The sequence below is a fragment of the Mustela lutreola genome, chromosome 1 (genome assembly GCF_030435805.1).
Source record: "Mustela lutreola isolate mMusLut2 chromosome 1, mMusLut2.pri, whole genome shotgun sequence".
Taxonomy (NCBI): domain Eukaryota; kingdom Metazoa; phylum Chordata; class Mammalia; order Carnivora; family Mustelidae; genus Mustela; species Mustela lutreola.
Genome location: NC_081290.1, coordinates 132,658,484 through 132,674,929, shown reverse-complemented (window position 1 = coordinate 132,674,929; position 16,446 = coordinate 132,658,484).

Below are 16,446 nucleotides of genomic sequence, written 5' to 3'. Positions count from 1 at the left end.
GGTTATGCCGACCCCACGTGGACTTCCCCCTGGTTTAGCCTCTGGAGCGATGTCCCTCTGCGGAGCAGACTTAAAATCCTGATATTGTGCTCCATTGCTCCACTGCTTGCTGGAAGCCAGCCCCTGCCCCGTGGTCTATCTTCCTGTCACTTTGGATTCACTTCTCCGCAGGTCCTACCTTTCAGAAAGTGGTCAATTTTCTGTTTCTAGAATTGTTGCTCTTCTTCTCTTTGATTTCCCATTGGATTTGTAGGTGTTTGCAATGGTTAAATAAGCTATCTAGCTGATCTCCTGCTACCTGATGTTGTCTCAGCCTGCTACTTCTCTGCCATCTTGACTCCTCACTCGATAAGTGTACTCTTAATCCCCTTCATCTATTTCACTCCTTTCCCTACCACCTACTTGCTGATAACTATCCGTCTGTTCTCTATAGTTAAGGGTCTATTATGGTTTGTGCCTTTTTATTGTTGTTGTTTATTTTCCTCCTGAGCAAGGATCCCATTGTGGAGCTCAATCCCAGAATCCTGGGATCATGACCTGAGCTGAAGGAAGACGCTTAACTGACTGAGCCCCATAGGTGCCCTGAAGTATTTGTTAAAAAATTTTATTTTAAGTAAAATTTTAAGAAAAACTGGCAGTACAATGTTTTAATGAAGTTGTGAAGCACCTGGGATTCAGATATTGATGATGAAAATGTAAATTACATACCAGTTTGGGAAATGGTTTGGTAATTTCTTAAAATGGTTTAGTAATTTCTTAAAATGCTAAGGAAATACCTACCAAATAAGCCAGCAATTTTACCACTAGTAATTTATACAAGAGACATAAAAAGTTTTGTCTACACAAAGACTTGTAAATGAGTATTGATAGGAGATTTATCCATAATAGCCAAACCTGAAAAAATCCTGATGTTTCAAGTGATGAATGGATGGAATGACTATGGGATACCCATGTAATGGAACAATAGCGATCAAAAGTGACCAGTCTCTGAAACAAGCAAAGGCAGAGATGAAATGTCAAAATCATCATGCTGCCTAGTAGATGTTACATGAGTGAGTGGTGAATCACTAATTCTACTCCTGAGACCAATATTACACTTTATTGTAACTAACTAGAATTTAAATAAAAACTTGAAAAAATAAAAATAAATAAAATTTTAAAAATTGCTATGCTGTTGAAAAGAATTCAGATATATATAAAATTTTAGAAAGTTCAATCTAAAAGACAACTAGTAGTTCCTTATGGCTGGGGATGGAGGAAAGAGTAGAGAGTGAAGAGGCATAAGGGATCTTTTAAAGGTAATGGGAATGGTTTGTATCTTAAATCTAGTGGTGGTTTTATAGTAGTATTCAATTTTTAACACTCACCACATTTTTAATTTTAAATGGATGTAGTTTGCTATATATAGTTTATATATTAATAAAGTTAATAAAATGGAAGTTACATGAAAAGATACATTATTTTCAAGTAAACTTAATTTGGGAAGATGTTCATAACATAAGTGGATGCAATATAGAAAACTGTTTTTGAGGTTCATTCTATTCTAGTATTTGAAAGAAATTTTGACGAGTAATAGTCCAATAAGTTCTTGTGAGATAAAATCTTGCCTGCTACAATTTTGAGACTAGGGTTGTGTATTGACTTCACTTTTAATAAAAAAGGTCAATTTTTGTAACAATCAGAGTACATTCCAGAAACAAATCACTAGCTGATTTTTAAAATTACAGATTAATTAACTATTAACAAGGAATTGGACTATTATTAGTTAGTAAAATGGCTCCTTGGATAAAGAGAAATCTGAGGAAGATAGGAATAGCTTTATAGGGATAGGTAGTAACAGGATCATGTGGAATAATATCTGATGGTAAGAATATCCTTACTTCATTACTTTGGACAGCAGATAAAGACAATAGAGCAGTATACCAATTGTGAATAAACAATACACAGTCCAATTTCATTTTACATGGGAATTTTATCTTAATTTATGAACAGCTTGTTTTAATCCTTTATTTATTGTATTTTCATAAACAGAACAGATGGACATTTGACAACACAGCATTTGATTTTCAAATTTATGTACAAATGCTTTCTAGTTTTTCTTAGGTATAGCTGATTTCATTCTTATAGGGAGCCTTATATTTCTAGTTTTTAATATTACTTTTCATGGAGAAAAAAGACAAATTCTGTTACACATTATTTTACATATTAAAGTAGAGAAGTTGTTTGCTTTCCTATAGCTACAGAATCCTGTCCTCAAGAGAGCATTTAATGTAATCTCATGGCCCTATATTATATACCTGATTCCATTAAAATTTTCAAGTACAACACTAGTTCTTTATCAAGTTCCTAAATGGGCTTCCTATTTCCATTACTTTCTTTTATTTTAAACCTAAACTTTCATATTCCAATTTATGTATGTTATTAGACAACATTACCTCATGTTAATTGGGATCAATATTTGACTGGTTAAGGGAAAACATTGCCTCTAGCAGGAGATACTTAACAAAGTTATAAACATTGTTTTAAAGTTTAAAAAATAAAAAAGTATATCCTTTCAATAATCTCTCCTAGTATTGCCTAATATGCTTTACTATTTCCAAAGTACATCCATAGGGTGTCATCTAAAATATCAACTTGGGTTGTTTAAAGAACAGAATAATTCTAAAGATAAAAATAAAGTAATCTGAATTCAGAGTCATTCTTAATTTCTATTATTTTTCTGTAGTATTTTATAATTTTTTTCTGTTAAATTTAGTTATATTTTTAGTAACTTGCCTTTATACTGTAAATACAAAGCCAGTAATATTTATAGAATGTAGAAGACTTCAAGAAAGTTGTAATTTTCTTTTTTTTTAACTTCCTTCCATTGATTTAAGCATTATTTATTTAAACTATATGGTACAATTATATGTACAACTAGCTTACAGGATAACAAACAAAATAGAATTATGGTAAGCATATGTTTCATTACATAGAACAGTTTTTCTCAAGCATACTAAAGGGTAATCTAGAGAATGTCAGCATTAGATACAGGTAAGTGGATGAATAGTGGTAAAAATGACAAAGTTTTTTGAGCTGAAAGTGCTTTTCAGAGTTTCTGTTGACTTACAATTCCTGTTGCACTGTACTACTGACTAAATTGGCCACTAACACACATAACGAATATCTGCAAATATTAACAGTACAAAGATATACAGCGTGTTTTAGTGGGAAAAGTACTAACTTCAGAAATATTTACTTAGCTATACATCCATATAAACATTTGCTCAACAATATATTTAATCTCTTCTTGTTTACAGGGCTCTGTGCTAAACATTGGCGATATGTAAAGAAATAAAAAAAATTCAAAACCTGGGTGGTTTCAAGTCCAGTTTCACTTACTAAATGAATTATCTGAAAAAAAAAAAATCTAATCTTCAATGGTTTTTTTTTCCTAAGATAGAAAGTATACATAGATCTGTTAAAAAGTAAATGAGTTAGTATGAGAATGGGCAACTCACAATTATTAATATAAATAATTGATGGCAATACCTATTTTTCTTAGCACGCTGAGTTTTTAAAATGATGATCATATAGGTAAAGAGAAAAAAAACAATAAATGAGAGACAAGTAAGGACAATTTCAAAATAAATGCAGAATTAGGAGACTGAGTAAATATGAAGAATTAGAACACCACTTGGCCTTTAAAAATACATTCTTGAAATTTCTGAAAGAGTTTGGGGGAGTCGGTTTAAGTTGCCTTGGTAAGCATTTTGTTAGTTTAGTTTTGTGTAATTTCTCAGATATGATATAACTAATTATATTTAGAGGTAAACTTGTAAGCATTGAAGAGAGGAATCACAAAAATTCCCTGGATACATAAAATGAAGGCTTTATTAAGTTGAGCTAACAAAATATTACTTAAGTTAAACCAGGGTTTATCTATTAAAACTTTCAAACTGCGGCGCCTGGGTGGCTCAGTGGGTTAAGCCACTGCCTTCGGCTCAGGTCATGATCTCAGGGTCCTGGGATCAAGTCCCACATCTGGCTCTCTGCTCAGCAGGGGCCTGCTTCCCTTCCTCTCTCTCTGCCTGCCTCTCTGCCTACTTGTGATCTCTCTCTGTCAAATAAATAAAATTCTTAAAAAAAAAAAAAAAAACAACCTTTCAAACTACTTAACATTCATTACCTTAAATATAAAAGTTAATTATATTTAAGAGACTGTTAATTATATATTATATATTAAGAGACTGTTTTTAGCTATTCTTCCCTGAAAAAATACCCTCCCTTCTCTTTGGAAACACATGATCATAGGTGATAAAGAAAGAATGGATAGTTCAAATCTAGTCATATTTTATTAGTCATAATTTTATTTCTTGGTAAAAACACTTCACATTTATTTCAGTTTTTACTATATTAAATTGGATTACATTTATTTTCAAAGTAATGTTTCAGGGGCACCTAGGTGGCTCAGTTGGTTAAGCATCTGCTTTCTGCTCAGGTCATGATCCCAGGGTCCTGGGGTTGAGTACTGCATCAGACTCCCTGTACAGTGGAGAGCCTGCTTCTCCCTTTCCCTCTCCTGCTCCCTTTGCTTGTTCTCTCTCTCTCTGTCAAATAAATAAATAAATAAAATCTTAAAAATAAAATGACTCAATGTAAGCCTTCTGATAAAATGCTAATAGGGAAATATATACTGTTTGCTAGAAGTACATACCTTAAGTTTTAGCCAATAATTGCTCTTGTGTGATTTATTTAATTTTCTGCATTTATAAGTTTTAGGGTCGAAGTTTTGGAATTTTAGTTTCTTTCATCCATTTTAAGCTAATATTTTACCTATAGAAAATAATTTTCTTCTACTATGTCCATAACATAATATGTCCGATGATGTTGGTCTAGTAGGTAGAATAAGACAAGTGTAACAGAGGCAAGAATTGCATATTATGGGATACATGTTAGATAATCATATTTGTCAAGAATGTGTTTAAGTATAGACAATAATTAAATCTGGAAAAGAATTAATACATTTATTAAACATATATTTATAGACAGGTGTCCATGTGTCAGGCACTTCTCTATATGCTGGAGATAAAAACAGTGAATGAAATACACACACACACACACACGATTCCCTCCCTTAAGGATATTTTATTTTTGTGAATCCAGGCTGGTAAGTAATAGGAAATAAGAATGTTGGAGATAGAACCTTCAGCAGGTTGATTTAAACCAATCTTATGGAACTAGATTCATTTAGGAAGGGACAGACAGAAGTCCAACTCAGGCAAATATACAAGGTCAACTTCCAAAGGCTAAAAATAGTGGAGCAGGATAAAAGAAAAATGAATGCTGCACAAATAAGGAGTAATTAACTGGTGGAAAATAACAAGTGCTAGATTGCTTATGTTTCAGTCTTATTCCTGTCAGTGAATGAAAATTCACAGTGAAGCAAAGATTATCACTAAGCTTCCTCCATGACTGAAGCAGCTGTATGGCAAGAAGACAGAATCAACATGGCATGCTTAAAAGTGGGGAAAAAATATATATATATACTTTCTTCCTTCAACCTATGTTCTAAAAATTGATTGTTCTGGATCATTTACTTTCTTATTTAAGATAATAAATTCTTTATTTTATTTTAATTATCATTATAGAAAGATATAAAATATGCCACCTTTGTTTTTCTGTTATCAAAGATCTGGAATTAGCATTTATTTCTGCCTTATGTCAAAGCAGGCCAAAATTACTATGAAAGCTAATTCATGCATAAAAGACTACAATTAAATAATATTCACTTTGTCCTTCAGATTGTTGCTTTTGTACAAACATGACATTTTGGTTGGAATTTGTGTTTGACAGCTCTGTAATGTAATTTTCCAGAATGTGTTGAAGTGGAACCAAATGTCATTGGCTTCATTCAGTAGATTTTCTGCCTGATGGAAAACACCATTACTATTCTATTTATTTTTACAACCAATGAAAAAATTGATTATTTTGATTTGTGGAGTTCTTTTATATATAATTTTCCAGGAGATAAAGACCATATATTAGCCCTTATATATGTCTACAATTGAACATTAATTGACTTTGGTCTGTAAGAAAGTGCCTATGTTTAGTTTAATTTTAGCATTATTTGCACTAACAGTTAACAGGTAGCATATTGGCTTAAGAAGTATATGTAAGTTGGGGGAGAATTCTGTGGAATAATTTAAAAGGTCTTCATGTAAAAGCTATCCATAAGTACAGAGAATGAAAAAAGGGATTTTATAATATGAAACCAATTCATAATTTGAGAGTAGAAATGAAGCTTAGTCAAATACAACCAAAAAAACCACTGGGTCCTTGGGTGCAGTCCTATTGGAGAAAGGCAGCAGAGTTAAGGCTGGGGTTATTGGAGCTCAGAGGTTAGATATAGATCATGGTGTAGGTCAGAATCACACACCTAGAAAAAAAAAAAAAAAAGAGATCTATAAGTTGTAGCTATTGGAATAAGAAGCCCAGCCAGACATGAATTTTTGTTTTGTTTTGTTTTATTTTTAACACTAGTTAACTTGAAATCAGTATTTTAAAGTAAAACATTACTTAACTTTCTCTATCAGATTAATAAAAATAACCTAGTTTTATGACTCTAGGGAAGCTGTGAAAACTTAGAAAGAAGAGAGGTTATTGGGGTGCCTGGGTGCTCAGTCAGTTAAGCCTTGGACTCTTGGTTTCAGCTCAAACTCAGATAATGATCTCAGGGTCCTGAGATGGAGCCCAGTGTAAGGCTACACACCTGGCATGGAGTCGGCTGTCCCTCTCCCTCTCCTTCTCCCCTCCCCCCCAGCTCATGAACTCATTCTCTCTCTCAAATAAATAAATAGAGGCTTAAGAAAAGAACAGAAAAGAAAAGAAAAAATGTTATTACTGGATACTACTGTAATTTTTTAATTTTTAAAAATGCATATTGCTGTTTACCTCTTTTCCCTTAATAAGGAGGAATCTCTCTTACCATGCAAAGTGTAATGTTAATTAAACTGTGTAGCATATTGACCTTGAGAATAAAATAATTTATTTGTATAAGAGAAATCTAAACCACAGTGAGTTTGTGATTTTCAATATATAGACTTAAATTCTTTATTTGCATTTGTCTCCTAACAATAATTTTCAGCTTGAAGGTAATATATGTATGTAGATAAGAAATCAGGATGCTGAAATGGTAGGTGGAGAATGGAAATCTTAGAACTTCAACACAAAAGTCTACCATCTGATACAATATTGATTATTTTGCATAGCAAGAGGATAGACATAAGGTGTTAGAAGAAAAGGTATTGTGAATCAGTTACCTACACTACTTCCTGTGTTCCTAGACTATACCTATACATGGCCAAGTTTCTATTACTATTAATTTTCTTGCTTATCACTAGGAAATATGACAAATAATATAAGAACCTCCTCTTACTTCTCAAGCCTATCTTAATCAGCAGCTAGCTTCTCATGGGAGGTCATTTGAAAATGAACTGGGCTGTTGATCTTTTTAGAGTATGACACATTCACTTTGCTTGAATCAGAGCTGTCTTTGTTTCCTTCTTCTAATGCATTATACATATAAACCTGTCACAACTTGTCCAGACCTGTGAAAGTTGTTCATGTGACAATCAAGGGAGAGATTGGGTGGATGCCTTGCAAGCCACTGAATAGCAGTGATTACTGGCAACCACCAGAAGCTAGAAAGAGGCAAGGAAGGATCTTCTAGAACCTTAAAGACAGAGCATGGCTCTGCCACCTCTATTTTAGGCCTATAACTTCCAGAACTGTGAGAGAGTTAATGTCTGCTGTTTTAAGCCACCAAGTCTATGGTACTTTGTTACTATAGCCCTAAAAAACTAATAGAATGTGCTACAGTGAAACACCTCCAGGCATAAAACAGAATACACTACTGACATATAATAAAGCATGGATAAATTTCAAAATACTATGCTAATAGAAAGAAATCAAACTAAAATATCACATACTGCATGATTTCAGTTATATTAAATGTCTGCCTATAAAAGAAGAAAGTAGATAAACAGTTTTCTGGAGATATGGGTGAGAGGCAAGATTGTCTGCAAATGAGCAGAAAGGATATCTTTGAGATGATGGAAAGTTTTCAAATTGAATTATTCTGATGACTGTACAACTCTGCAAATTTACTAATTTCTATGATTTACTATTTATAATTTCTATAACTTCTAAATTTACTAATAATTACTGAATTGCAAATCTATAGAAGTAAATGTTACGGTATGTATTTTATACCTCAATAAAGTTCTATTAAATAAAAAGAAAAAAAGATACTGTGAAGAATAGTGAAGGAAGAAATTAAGTGAAAGAGTGGTGGCCCTTGAGAATATAAATGAGAGTGATGGCATTGGAGAAAAAAAGGATCTATAAATCCAGAATATTTATTTTTATCCTGGATATACTTATGGGTTTTCTTTTTAATTATTAAAAACACATATCCCATTTTTATATGTATGGTGTAATTGCAGAACAGATTGGGGAATTACAGAAGAGCAACAGGGAATTAATAACAGAGCTTAAATACTTTAATCTGTCTGTACCAGCCTGGACCTCAGGTTCCTATAATTCATTTAAAAGAGTAATAGGGTTTGGGAGAAGGGGTTGGGATTATGGACATTGGGGAGGGCATGTGATTTGGTGAGTGCTGTGAAGTGTGTAAACCTGGTGATTCACAGACCTGTACCCCTGGGGATAAAAATATATGTTTATAAAAAATTAAAAAAGTATTAAAAAAAAAAAGAGTAATAGGTAATCTCAAACAACTTTTGCTATTTTTTCTTTTTTTTTAAGATTTTATTTATTTATTTGAGAGAGACAGGGAGAAAACACAAGTTGGGGGGCAGAGGGACTGGGAGAAGCAGGATCCCCAGTGAGCAGGGAGCCTGATATAGGGCTTGATCCCAGGACCCTAGGATCATAACCAAAGTCAAAGTCAGTTGCTTAACCGATTGAGTCACCCAGCCATCCCAACTTTTGCTATTACAGTAAGGATATTATAAATCACAATTCTTTTATAAGGACTTTTACATTTTATATGTTTATGTACTTTTAGATGCAATTATGTTAACTCCCTCTTGTGACAGCGTTTCTCTAGTGTTTAGCATTACTAATGATACATGTTTTGACTAATAGAAAAGTTAGTAAATTACTACTTGACACATACTACTGTTTAATCAAAGTTACTTTTAAGTACCTAATGTCTTCTATGAGAAGAATGGAATGAAATTATGGTGGTAATTAATTTGGGAACAATTATCTTAATTTACATATAGCATTGTTTACTAATTTTTAAAAATTGACATAGAGTTGACATAGAGTTGACATAAAATATTTTTTATATTACCTTAATTTTTTGAATGAAGACTTGCAGAATGCAAAGCAAAGTTCATTCATTTTCTGTGTTCAGTATTTTCTCTTTAAAACAGAAAAAGTGTTATTTTCAGTGCCACAAAATTATTACTATGTGCAGTTCTATGTAGGATTTACATAAAATATATAAATAAAAACAGTAATTTAAGCAATATTAAATATTTTTCATGAAGATTGTGAAATGAGTTTTATAGTACTCGATACAAAAAGAAATCAAGAGTATTTTAACCACTTACCATATATCTTTCATTATTTTGAACATAGGGCTTTCATTTATTACATACCAATTTGCTGTAAAATCTGGAGCATAATAAAATCTTTTATGGGATGAAACTGTTCTAGGGTGGTACATAAAAGCAATCACACATCCTGTCAGCTAGATAAACAGAGGGGAATTTTCCCCAGTTAAATGTGAAGCACAATTTACATAAGATCCTTCATATACTTTATTTTCCATGTTTGCTTATTTGATATACTTGTTCTTTAAAACAGTAACTTTTGCTTACTTTTTACTAACCTCTTCCTCTGATTCAATCTGTAAGTTCGCCTCAAATGCAAACTGCTCTCTATGTTCTTTTCAGCTCTCTATTTTACATATATTCATATACAATAAGTTTATTTATATTAAGTCAGTTCAGCAAAAACTCCATTCAGTTTTATAAAGATATATATTGGCCACATAATTTTAAGTATATGTTGACACCACATAAAACAATTTTTAAAAATTGAAGTAGAGTTGACATAAAATATTTTTTTAGTTATACAGCATACTGACTCAACATTTACGTACATTACAAAATGATCCATAGAGTAAACAAAGTTATCATCTGTCATCATACATAGCTATTGTAATATTACTATTATTCCCTATGCTGTACTTTATATTCTTAAAACTTATTTATGTTATAACTAGAAATTGTACTTCTGAATCCCATTGACTTATTTCTTCCACTTCCTAAATCCCAATCCTCTGGCAACCACCCATTTTGAAATTTATCTCTGTATTTCTGAGTCTGTTTCTGTTTTGTTTCATGTGTCCATTTTTTTGTTTTTTAATTCTGCATATAAATTAAATTGTACAGTATTTCTCTCTGACTTAGTCCATCCAGGTTGTTGCAAATGGCAAGATTTCATTCTTTTTTATTTCTGAGTAATATTCCTCTATGTGTGTGTGTGTGTGTGCATGCACATGTGCACCACATCTTGTTTGTCCATTTACCTCTTGATGGACATCTTAGGTCAGTTCTGTATCTTAGCTAATGTAAATAGTCCTTCAATAAACATAAGGGTACATATATTTGCTTTGTATAAATAGGGGAGTTTGTATCTCCTCTGGATAAATACCTAGAAGCAGAATTGCTAGCTCATATGGTATTTTTATTCTAAATATTTTGAAGAATCTCCATAACATTTTTCATAGTGGTTGCACCAATTTACATTCCCACCAAAAGTGTATGAGTGTTCTCCTTTCTCCACATTCTTGCCAACATTTGTTATTTATTGTAGACATTTTGACAGGTGTGAGGTAATATCTCATTGTGGTTTTGATTTGCATTTCCTTGATGACTAGGGATGAGCATCTTTTCATGTGTCTGCTGACCATCTTTATGGCTTTGGAAAAATGTCCATTCAGGTCTTCAGCCCATTTTAAAATCAGATTGTTTATTTGTTTAGTTACTTATTTACATTTGTTTTTGGTGTTCAGATATATGAGTTCTTTATATTTTTTGGATAATAACCTGATATCAGTTATATCATTTGCCAGTATTTTCTCTCATGTAGTAGATGACTTTTTCATTTTGTTAATAATTTTCTTCACTGTACAAAACATTTTTAGTTTGATGTACTCATGTTTTTGGCCTTCCCTGAGAGCATAGATACAAAAAAAAAAAAAAAAAGTCCTGCCAAGACCAATGTCCAGGAGAGTACTGCTTAAGTTTTCCTTAGAAACCTTATGATTTCAGGTCTTTAATCTTTTTTTAGTTAATTTTTGTATATGGGATATATGTATAAAAAGTGGTTTAGTTATATTCTTTTTTATGTAGCTATCTAATTTTATCTGCACCTTTTATTGAAGAGACTTTCTTTTCCTTTTTGTATATTCTTGCCTATTTTGTCATATATTATTAGTCATACAAGGATGTGTGTTTTCCTTGGATTTTCTGTTCCATTCTATTGATCTGTATATCTGTTTTTTTTTTTTTTCTTTTCATTACTGTTTCAATTATTACAGCTTTGTAGTATAGTTTGAAATCTGGGATCATGATACCTTCAGTTTTGTCCTTCTTTCTCAAGATTACATTGGCTGTTCTGAGTCTTCATTGGTTCCATACCAATTTCTGGATATTTTTGTTCTAACTATGTGAAAAATGCCATTGGTATTTTGATAGGAGTTGCACTGAATCTGTAGATTGCTTTGGGTAGCATGGTCATTTAAACAATATTAATTCTTCCAATCCATGAATATGGTATACCTTTCTATTTATTTCTGTTGTCCTTAATTTTTTTTTTTTTAAAGATTTCTTTATTTTAGAGAAAGAAAGAATGTTCACAAGAGTAAGGTGAAGGGCAGAAGGAGAGAGTCTTCAAGAAAATACCCCACTGAACACAGAGTTGGACATTGGGCTCAATCTCACAACCCATGAGATCATGACCTGAGCTGAATCCAAGAGTAAGACACTCAACTGACTGAACCACCCAGGTACCCCTATTGTCTTCAGTTTCTTTCAACACAATGCATCAGAGTTTTCAGAGTAGAGGTTTTTCATCTCCGTAGTTAAGTTTGTTACTAGGTTTTTTTTTTTTTTTTAATGTAATTGTAAATGGGTACTTAACATAGTTCATTATTAGTATATAAAAATGTAACAGATTTTTATATATTAATTTTGTATCCTGCAACTTTGCTGAATTCATATTAGTTCTAATAGGTGGCTTCTTTAAGGTGTTCTATATATACTATTATGTTATCTGCAAAATGACACTTTCACTTTTTCTTTACCAATTTGGATGCTTTCTATTTCTCTTTCTTGTCTGACTGCTGTGGATCGGATTAAAAATGGTGAGAGTGGACATTCTCTTGTTTTGGATCTTAGAGGAGATGCTTTTCACCATTGAGTATGATATTAGTTTTGTTTTGACATATGTAGCTTTTATTTTGTTGAGGTATGATCCCTCTATACCCATTTTGTTGACAGTTCTTTTTAAATATTTTATTTATTTGTGAAAGAGAGAGAGCTAGAGAGAGAGAGAGAGAGAGAGAGAGAATGCACAAGCAGGGGGAGCAGCAAGCAGAGAGAAACAGGCTTCCTTCTGGTCAAGGAGCCCGATGCAGGACTTGATCCCAGATCCCTGGGATCATGATCTCAGCTGAAGAAAGCCACTTAACTGACTGAGGCACCTAGGCATCCCTTTTGAAAGTTAGATTGATTGGTTTGTTTATTTATTTATTTATTTATTTATTTATTTATTATCATGAGTAGCTATTGTACTTTGTCAAATTCTTTTTTTTTAAATCTACTGAGATGATTATTGATTTTTATACTTTATTTTGCTCATGTGGTGGATCATACTGATTCATGTATGTTAAACATTCCTTGTTCCTTGTCATAAATCCCACTGGACTGTGGTGTATGATCCTTTCAGTGTATTGTTGAATTTTGTTTGGTAATATTTTATCACCTTTTTTTTTTTTTCCTCTATGTTCATCAGGGCTACTGATTTGTAATTTTCTTTGTTTGCAATATCATTTGTCTAATTTTGGTATAATTCCTTTTTCTTCAATTTTTTGGAATAGTTTGAGAAGAATAGATATTAACTCTTCGTTAAATGTTTGGTAGGTTTAACCTGTGAAGCCCTCTGTTCCTGGACTTTTGTTTGTTGGGAGTTACTTGATTGCCAATTCAGTTTTATTATTCTTAATAGATCTGGTCATGTTTTTTATTTCTTATTTCTTTCTTCTTGATGTAAACTTATGTTGTTATGAACTACACTGTTAGAACTGTTTTTGCTGTATTCTATAAATTCTGAAATGCTGCATGGCCATTTTCATTTGTCTCAAGGAATTTTTTGATTTACTTTTTAATTTCTTCATTGACCCATTGTTTTTTGGTAACATGTTGTTTAGCCTTCATATGTTTGTGTTTCTTTTTTCAATTTTTTTTTGTAGTTGATTTCTAGTTTCCTACTAAAATACAATTTATCTCCAATCACTCTGGTGGTTGGGGCAGTTTTGCACATGATAGCAATACAATTAGAAGAAATTAGATATAGAAGTTGCTATAAACATAAGGGGGACATTTCATAGAGTTATTGTGTAGGTAAAGCAGAAATTAGAGGTCATATTTTACATAATGTTGAAATATTTAAGGGTATTAATATCCGTAGAGAAAGAAAAGTTAATAAAACCTCTTGGCAATATGATTATAGTCTATAAATTGCTAATCTGATGTGCATACAGCAGCTGTGTCTTTGCTAGGGAGGTCAAGGAGCTGCAACCAGTTTTTTTTTTTTTCCCCCTGCCTGAAGGAGAAGAAGGCAAATGGCCGGCCAGCTAATCTACTGGCACCAAAGAATTTTATAAACACACACTCTGTGTGAACACAGATGAATGAGAAAAAAAGAGAGATATTATGTTTCTAAGTTTGCGGTTTCTGGCTTATTTCATTCAAATACATCATTTTGCAGCATGACTGACTTGGAGAGTTGTTCTAAAGAGGATCTAGTAATCACTTGGAAAATCATTATATGATCTCTAAAGTCTCTTCTGGTTCAAAACATTCTAAAACTTCATGCTTTTTGCTTTATACACACACACACACTATATGAAAATTTAAAAATTACAGTAGAGTAGTTTGAGAAATTTTTTTACAAATATAATGTTCTAGTTCACTGTCAAATATTTCTTCAAAATTATATACTTTTTCTTCTTCTTTTTTTTACCCTTCTTCTTAAACATGAGAAAATATAAACCCTATATTTGAGGGCTTTTTCTACAGTAATGAAATAATCAAAAAATAAAAACATAATAAAATAATTTAAAATAGGACATTTCATTAGAAACTGTCAAGGAGACAATGAACTGAGAAAGTTGCATAAGTAATTAAATAATCATATAAATTATGATCCATACAAAGTAATACCTCACTTATATACACTTAGATTATAAAAAACAACTTTAATATGCATACGATGAAGTCATTCATTCAGTTGAATTTTAATAAGAAATATTTTAATAAAAAATACTTCATTTTACAATGCTTACACATTATCATATGAGAACACTTCTTTTTTCACTTACTTTACTACATATGTGCCTTTGCATTTATTTAAATTTTTAGAAGCTGCCATTTAGGAAATAGTTAAGCAGTAAGGAAAGACCAAACTACATTAATTCCAAGACTGAAATAGTTCTGTTTAAGGATCTAACCATTACTCACTGTGTTCTTTATCCTACCTCCTCTTCATTTTATTTTCCTTATTTTCTCTTTGTCTCTCTGTCTCTCTTTTTTCTTTGTGGTCTTGTTATGGAATACATAAGCAACTCCATTTAAAAATAAAAACAACAATGCATCTATTATTGCTCCATTTTGAATGTTATTCTCCTCACAGTCTCTAACAATTACATATAGCAAATTATTTACATTTCAGAATGACCCAATAATAAGCATCATATATCTTAGCTTTATTGTTAAGAACCTGAATATGAAATGGCAAAAGCAGACACAGCATGTATTCTACAAGTGCAGTGTGTAACCTTTCTCATATACTTTGCTTTCCCTTTACACTTGCAAATTGGATAAAGGCAGCCATAGGTGTTTTGACAGCTAATTAAATGTGAATTTGTGCATTTATATGTCAGTTTACTACTACTATTTGTAGAAATAAGATAGAATTTGTATAATTTGTACAGAAATACTTTAAATTCAGTTACTTACAAATCTGATTTTAGGATGCATACTGAAACATTCAAATTGAAATTTCTATTGTGTGTGTGTATGTGTATGCATATATATTATCTGTGTACTTATTGCCTGTTTGAAAGTATACCTTATATATCCCACATAGCAACAAATCTGTGGGGAGCAAATAATGTTAGTTTGAAAACAAATTTGAAGGCCCTAGCTTTTTAATTATTCTTAGCCTTTGTGTTTTGTATAATTCTTATGGAAAGAATGTACTGTAGGGCTTTTAGAATACTTGTGAGAAAACATCGTTCTATTGGAGTTGCATTATCTCTTGGGTTAGTCACAGAGACTGTGAGTAATAATCCAGCCTTTTGAGTTATGATGGAAGATGCAAGTGACCCAGGAAAATATATTTATTAAAATACACCATATAACTGATCCCTAATTCAACAAAATATTTTAGATTTTAAACAGCCTATACTTTAACTGTGCACTTTACATTTTGCATTTCCCTATAAAGTTGATCATAAAATGTATGGAAAATAAAAGTAAGGCAAGGTAACCATAAAAAGAGTAGCAGGGGTTTAAAATGGGGCATCAGTTAGGACAATAAAGGTGCATAATGTAAATCCAATATAAACAAAGAATAGACCTTAAATTTGGCTCTAACTTTTGGAAATTAAAATGAAATGAGAAATTGAACAGATTGGTAATGCACAATGACAGAAAAATATAAAAAATCAATTGTTCATCTTAAGGTGAAAATTATTTTTTTTTCTTGAAGTTACCTGTAAAAAGAATATCACTGTAATTAGCAATACCTTTAACAGCAGGATTATAATTAACATTAAAATTTGTCTTCTAACTTCCCTCAAAAAATGTTAATGAAATTCCCATTACATTCAACAAAAACATTAACCCAAGATCAAGCTCTCTGCTGTCTGGGTTAAAATTTTTTGTAGAAGCTTACAGAATATCTTTCTATCATTTCAATACATACTATTATTTCTAAAATATTTTATATTATAAATAAATTTATTCACAATAATTTATTAATTTTCTGAACTGATTTTAGTTAAATAGTACCCCAAATTGCCTTTCAGAAAACACTCATGTTATTTGGATAATATTTCCCATCCTGACAATACTCTGGAGG